The 7,765-nt window shown below is 43.4% G+C and overlaps 1 long non-coding RNA gene across 1 annotated transcript; it reads right to left on the minus strand.

The window, feature by feature from the left end:
* Positions 1 to 326: 326 nt before the first annotated feature.
* On the minus strand, positions 327 to 1,304 carry LOC119971036. The gene is made up of 3 exons (XR_005461728.1): positions 1,257 to 1,304; positions 687 to 716; positions 327 to 356 (listed from the first exon to the last, which is right to left on the minus strand). It is a non-coding gene; the product is annotated as an uncharacterized LOC119971036 (long non-coding RNA).
* Positions 1,305 to 7,765: the final 6,461 nt, after the last annotated feature.

Here is a 7,765-nt window from a genome sequence, read left to right on the forward strand (position 1 = left end):
TTATTCAGGCAACTAATAGTATTGAATAATTGGAACCTTTTTAGCCTTTTGGTTGTTCCCAACAGTTCAGTGACTATTTGTGCACTAAATCCAGGAAATTCTGCATGTTGAATTTGCAAAGCACAGAAAAATATTTTCTTCATCCTGGGAATCCTGGCTGCTGCAGAATATGAACCTACCATATTAATATTGATCTGTCTACAGTCATCTTTTGTTGCAGTGTTAAGATTGAGATGGAAAAAAAAATCTTCTTCTGTGCATAATAATCTTATAAGATTTTACTAATTTGCCTCATTTGAATAAAGTAAAATTAAAATATTCCTTACTTGGCAAAGTGCCTCCAACTGGACTTTCATCTGAAAGATATAATTTGAAACACATTGATCAACTGAATGACAAATGTTCAACATTACAACGATGAATTTATGTCTCAGGTATCACTGGAGATGAAATGCTAAGAATGGGAATACTAAATGATGATTCCAGTAACTGTTAATGAAATCAGCATGTTGTCAGATGGCCAGGAAAAGATTCAGCCCTGTGTCTCCTGCTAACAATGATCGTAACGCTTTAAATACATACATTCCCATTGGTGTATCAATCTGAAACTCCAGACCTAGATATGAGTCTTTTTAAACTATCTTCATTTTGAGGACATTGCTGAATGCATATTGCCAATATCATACCTGTTGTCAAAGTTGATGGGATTGTTGTTGCTGAAAGGCAAGTAATTCAATTTGTAAGTTGAGAAAATATAACATTTTCAGTTGAAAATCTTACTTGTCAAGTCAACAGATGAGATTTTTTGACGACAAGTTTTAGACTCTTCCATGTTCTTATTTAATCTTGTTGGGTGGAAGCTGGAATATAGCCCAGGAGAGTTGGTCAATCACAGTAGAGACGTTTAGTGTTTAGGACTGGCTTTTAGGCCCAGATTCCAAAAGTACAACCTTCTTTTGAATTGAAAATCTCAAATTTGCAGTTAGGTGCATCCTCGGGAAAATCTAGGTTGTTTGCATGAGGTCATGACTTGGCCAGATGACCCAAACTGGCGCTGGAGTGTGGAGACGAGGGGATTTTCACAGTACTTCATTGAAGTGTTAAGCCTACTTGTGTCACTAATAGAAATTATTACCACAATAACATCCTGTTTACCCGCCCTCACAATTACTATTTCTGACCCCCCTCAATCCTGTTGGAATCAAGGTCAATATAAATAAAAACATGAACAAGATTATAAACCTTGTCTACTTTACCTTTTGTTGAAGATGTTCTTGGAAAATAAGGCTGGCTGGTTATTCTGCCTGGAATTAAAAAGGAAAATAAACAAACGAGTCTTCTCTGGTTCTTGAAGAACTCCCAATCATTCACTCTCAAGAATTATAGGTCTGCAGACTTAATGCCCCAATATCATGATCATGTCCTTTTTGTTTTCTACCGCTAACATAACTGGATGGTTATTGAAGTTGGAGTGCTTAACACATGAAAAGAATGATTTGGAGGTGCGAGTGTATTAAAATCTTGGACAAATAAGTTTCCAAAATTGTGTTGTGAGTGTCAAGCCTGATGCACCGCCCCGATGGGCCAGGTTCCAGATCGCGCATTTGACCCATGGTCTCAGCGATCGGGAACCAGGCGTGGTGGCTGCAGGCTCTGTCCAATACCACCACAGTCGAGCGGGAGCCGTGCTGTTGGCCGGTGTGGCTTAGGGGAGGGCTGAGGGGAGGGACTAGTGGGGGGTGGCCCAGAGTGTAGGAGGTGTCGAGTGGGGCACAATCTGGCAGTTCTGGTGCACGCACGGCCGGCGCAATGTTGTATGTCGCGACCGATGCAGGTCGTCGCCGTGCGCCTCCGCAGCCACGGACCCGGCAATTCTCCGCCTGTTTTTGCCTTGGAGACTAGGCGTTTCACATGGCGCGACTGCAAGCCCCTCACCGGCCGGAGGATCGGTGCTGGGGTGTCATTGATGTTTTTGTTGTAAAATGCCACGTTTCCTCCAGACATAGCCTGAAAATTGGAGAATGCAGCCCCTTGTGTCTGAAATTAGTACCGGATATGCTGACTGGACTGAGTGGACTCATTGGTGCATGATCTATTTTTTGTGGGCAGCACCTTTCTGATCACTTTTTTCTGGTGGCTATTGTTGCAATTTTCTTTTTTATAATAAATGTTTTTTATTGGGGTTTTGAACAAAGTATATTTACCATTATGCACACAGGATAAGAGACATATACATATATATACCCATATATAGAAGAGAAGGGCATACCCAAACACACCAAAGAAAAGAAAACAGTAAATAATAATTTAAAAATATATTATTTGTATATTAATAGTTGCTACACTCAATGATGCAGCCACTGGTGAGTTTAAAGTTAGTGCAGCTGTGGAAAATACTTATTACTTTGTTGACGAGATGTGGTTAAGTTGATACCTGTTGTTGAAGTTGCTCTTGTTGTTGACTCTGGAAGGATACAATTGATGATTTAAGTGTCGAGACTACAAAATTATCTTGTTATCAGAGAATGATCTATGGGACGGGATTCTCTCTTAACCGACGGCGAAATCGTAAAATGGGATTGGGCGGAGAATAGCTTTCGATGCTAAAATTGCTGCAGGAGCTGATTTGACGCCAAATCGCAATTCTCTGTCACCACATAACGGAGTCAATGTGTTTCACTCCGCACGTACAGCAGGCACCGTTTGCATATCATTAGCGGTCCCGACCCAGTATTGTCCGGGGCCTCAGCGATTCTCCGCCTCCGATGGACCGAGATCCCGAAGGCGTGGATCACTTGTGCTGTAAAAAAAATTGAGAAACCGGCGTTGTTGCTATTGAGGGGGAGAGAGAGAGAGATGAGGTCAGACACTGATAGGAGTGACTGCAGGTTGCTGGCCCGGATGTTACCTGTGCTTGCTGGGATGCGGGGCCCTGTCTGGGAAGTGGGGGTGAAAGGAGATTTGGGAGGAAATGCGGGTTGGATCCCGCAGTGCCAGTCGGGGCTACCATGTAGCCCGGTGGACTAGGTTGGGCACAGAGGTACGCATCATACTAACATGTTGATCTTTCACCCGCAGATAATGGATATTGGAACACAACCAGGAATGTTAGTCTTCCTACTGGTGGCTGCAGCCCTGGGAGAAGCCCTGCTGCTGTCCGAGCGTGAACTGCTTGAGGAGGAAGAAGCAGCTGCAGTTGCGCAGAGTTCAGCAGTGGAGCGAGCAATAGAGGAGCGGGCAGCAGAGACACAGGTGGCAGCCACCCAGGTTGGAGAACCTCATGTGTACCGGCAGCTCCTGTCATTCGAGGACGTGCCAGATCGGCATGCCGCCGACGACTCTGGCTGAGCAGAGAGACTGTCCGACATATCTGCCAGATGATGGCACACCAGACACCGTAGGGAAATGAGGGAGCTGACGTGCTCCGGGTGGCCATCAAGACGACGGTCATCCTGAACATTTACACCACGGAGTCCTTTCAGGCGCCAAGTGGGGAATTGTCATAGATCTCACAGGCCTTGGTGCACATGTTCCAATGATAATGGGGAAACATAAATAACCAGCTGGATGAGTCTTATGCAGGTTATTCCAGTCATGCAATTTGGTCCACGGAACAACACTTTGTCTCCTCAACGGAGATTCCTGCCCTGTGTCTCCACCCAGAAGTCTATAAACGGATCATCTATTGTTCAGCGTTTAGACTGGGAACTCTGACCATGAAGCGAGGTTAGAATTTGATTGTAATTGAGTCCAAGCTTGTTTAAATTGCATTCATTTCAATGTGCTTGTCTGTTTCTCAATCAGAATCCCCTATTTTCCGGTTGAAACTTGAAATCCCAAAACCAAAGTTTGTATTCATATGATGAATCACAAAACAGATATGCGATACACCACACACTTATCTGAATTAAATGCACACTCCACAAAAACGTACAGAGTGAACATTGTTCTTGATTCTTGCCACCTGCTGCTATTCCAACTCTCCCTGCAGGAACGTTGCATCAGCTACTCCACTCTGATCCCAGTAAAAATGCCATTGGAGTCTCACTAGAGAAATTTGTGGGGCTGAGGCCTACTTTAGGCGGGTGGCCCATTTACTTTTGCTATATTACCTTGTGTGATACATGTTACTCATTTGATTTTTTCCAAGATGATCCTGTACTCGATGTGCATTTAGACTCAAAGTCTTCAATTAAAGCAAATAGTTTATTGAGTAACGTTCGCAAACAAACTGTGAGTTTGTTCTCCCTTCACTAGCTTAACTAGAGATTAAATTAGTAATATTAGATAAATCTTGTAGCCACCTGGGTTGGCCACTTCTTCACACAAAATGGAAGAACGCAAAGGTTACAGGGAAAAATGGACAGTTGCAAAGAGACAAGCTGTTTGCAGAATCCCCTGTGTATTCTGGCTGCTAAGGGAACCAGACAGCATTGTAACTAACAGGTTTGCATATTAATTAAGCGATTCCCAGGCACAATGGACACAACAGTTAACTGCAATCGCTACATTCTATAGAAGATCAGACTTCTTGGCGCCAAAGGGAGTCTGAAACAATAAGCCCCAAGGACCGCCCAGTGATCAAGGAACAGCCCCGTTATTGGGGAAATTCAAATCAATCGATTGGGAAGAGACATAATCGATTGCAAGTTTATAGAGGGTCCGCCCACAAGGGCACGAAGCCCCTGGGACCTATAAAGGTCAGGTCCCAGGACTGATTCTTTCTTCTTGACCAGCCGGACCTCCCAGCAGAACACCTTTGCAGCAGAAGACCTTGACCAAGAGGAGAGGCCTGGTCAGCAGCCACCATCAAGTAAGTGTCATACAATGCACGCTACGAGAGTAGACACTCCTAACCCCTTTAGTCCACACCAACTGGAAACCTGTGGACGCAGTGCAGAGCAAGAGGCCATTGTTCCCTGATCTGGCAGTTCCCTTATTCCAGATAAGAATTGGCCTATTAGTGGTAGGAATAGTTTAGTCTTAGTATTATATGCATGAGTAGTAAATAACTGTGCTATAATAAACGTGTCTTGTTTTGAACTTACTAACTGGTGTATTGAGTCATTGATCTGAACTTGAAATTGAGCCTTGTGGCGGTATCATAACGATACCTGGCGACTCCAGAGCTAAGTAATAAACAAAGCCAATTGAGTGCAAAGCACACTCACCCAGAACGAGCAACAATCTAAACTATGATTAACTGCACCTGCACTCTTAGCTATCTCTATCTACCTCTGTCTACTAGTCACACCCAACATGAAGAGGTGGGAAGTCGGCTTGAGCTTGTCTTTCTGCCCATCTCTAGCGCTGCTATCTAGTGGTTATCTAGCTGTTACTTCTGTATATTAACCCTTTATATGCATAGCGATATGCAGATCACTACAACTTTCAGAGATGCTGCAGGTTTTAAATCAGTGATGAAGAAATAGTTGAGTTCTGAATGAGTAATTACCTGGATATTAACTGACTAATCTTCTAATTTACCCTAGTTGTACAGGTAAAAGTTGACCTCTTTGGTTTAGAAATGGGAAACTCTCTTGTTCACAGCAAGAAATTTTAATCCGAGGTTATGGAAACATGTTGACAGAATGTTGTTTTTTACATACTTGTTGTTGCAGTTGACGTTGACGTTGATGCTGTAAAAAACACAGTTAATGATGTGAATATACAGAATGGAAAATCATTCCATTACCTCTCAATTCAGAATCCCAGTTGTCAAGTGAGTGGGGAACATTGAGTTTATAAGGGAGTGCTGAATATATTTGGAAAAGGAAGATCGACCGTGCATGTGCAGCAAAGGTGATATCATGTTACAGGCAATAGTTGAGAGAGGAACCATTGTATCTTTACACAGCAAAGTGAATAAACATTTGAAGCAGCAGAAGGTACTGGAACCTGTATTACTATCAGAGTAATGAGGATGGATTTAGGCAGCTGTCGGAGCTCAGAATCCAATGGGACAATCTGTGCCACCAATTTCTGACTTCAGTACAATTTCACACTTACTCAGTGGGAAAATTGCTGTACAAAATCGAAGGTTAAGTTAGAAATATTGGTTCTAATATTTCAGGTTCATGAAATACTGCTGTTGAAAATTATATCGATGCAGACATTGGGTGGAATTTAATGCCCTCCTCCGTGCTGAATCTGGTGGCAGTGTGGCATTTCATCAAGCAGGACAGAGGTGAGTTGTGAGCTCACTGCCTTCCTGCCTCTGCCCGATGAAGTCCATAGTGTGCGGCTCCTGGATGGCCTCCCCAGCCCACCACCAACTGACGCACTTCAGTGGGCAATTCCACGGTGGGTTTGTGGGGGTGCTCTTATTAAAACTAATATGGTGTCTGATCACTGTACACAAGATTGTGAAGGAGAATCCCCTTTTAGAATCACACCCCTGGCCTTACTGGCCTAATATCTGCTGACTGCTCGTCATGGATGGAATTTGGACCCATAATCTCCATGATCCCAGGGATGAACCATCACTGCAGAGGTTGGCATTTAATGAGGACGGCCTTCTGAGACAGAGACGATGCAGGGCAATCAACTCTTCTCAAGCCCATGACCAAAACTCTCATCACCGACAATAAAGTATTTAGAATAATTAACGCACGTTCTTTTTGTCATAATATACACCAGTATATCATGGTGCAGACACACACACTGATTGACACACAGCAAGACCAATCAACACACACAACACCGCAGCCAATCACCAGTTAGAGAACACTAACTATAAAGAGAGAGGGCGGAAGTTTTCCTGCTCATTCGGGATGCAGCCTCTCAGAAGGACTGAGCTCCCAGCTTACAGCACAGATCTTCACCATGTGCTGAGGGCATAGACTGGTTAGGATAGACAGAGCTCTTTAGTTTAATCAAACATAGTGTCGACCCACAGTGAAAGTATGTTCAACAGTTTCTAGCTTAACAAAATAGTGTTGAACTATTTCAAGTGTTGGTAGCCTGAACGTGGTTAGGTTAACGCAGTCTCCACGGATCCAGAGTACCCAACACATCACTTTTGATCAATAAAGTTATTATTTTACTAATTGGTGAAGATATACGTTAGGAAATACTAAATAATCCTGTGATTTTTAATAGTGTATGCCAATTATTGAGTTCTGAAATCCACTGTCATTCTCATTACAATGAATTCATTGAGAGCTGAATGGGAAATCATTCAATTTATATTAGCAATTTGATACCTGTTGTTGTTGGTGCCATTGTTGTTGTTGCTGGAAAGTAAAGATTTGGAAGTTGAAGTGAGGGGAATATTGAGCAATTACATCATCTTTCAGTAGGAAATGCTGATGAGGTAAACCAAGGAATCTGCTCACCAAGACTCTACCCCGAATCAGAATCATATCGTGCAGAATGAGGCCATCTGACCCATCAAGTCAGCACCAACACTCTGATTGAACACTCTACCCATATCCACATCACCGTCAGCACCTCCAATCCCCGAAACATAACCTTCACATTCTTGGACACTATGGAGCAATTTTCCAGGGCCAATTCACCCAATCCACATATCTTTGGCTGTGGGAGGAAACTGGAGCACCAGGAGGAAAGTAACGTGGACAGCAATGGAGCAAGGCACCTGGCCAAAGAATACAATTAATGTTTTAGATTTTGGTGGAAGGTGAGATATAAGTGAGATGCAGGAAGGTGGGCTTTGGTTAGCCTCTAGAGGAATGGGGGTGATGTGACATGTGAGGGACAGGAGTGACGCCAGTGACACAGAGGGCTTGACTCACTCAAGCTG

The sequence above is a fragment of the Scyliorhinus canicula genome, chromosome 9 (genome assembly GCF_902713615.1).
Source record: "Scyliorhinus canicula chromosome 9, sScyCan1.1, whole genome shotgun sequence".
Classification (NCBI taxonomy): Eukaryota; Metazoa; Chordata; class Chondrichthyes; order Carcharhiniformes; family Scyliorhinidae; genus Scyliorhinus; species Scyliorhinus canicula.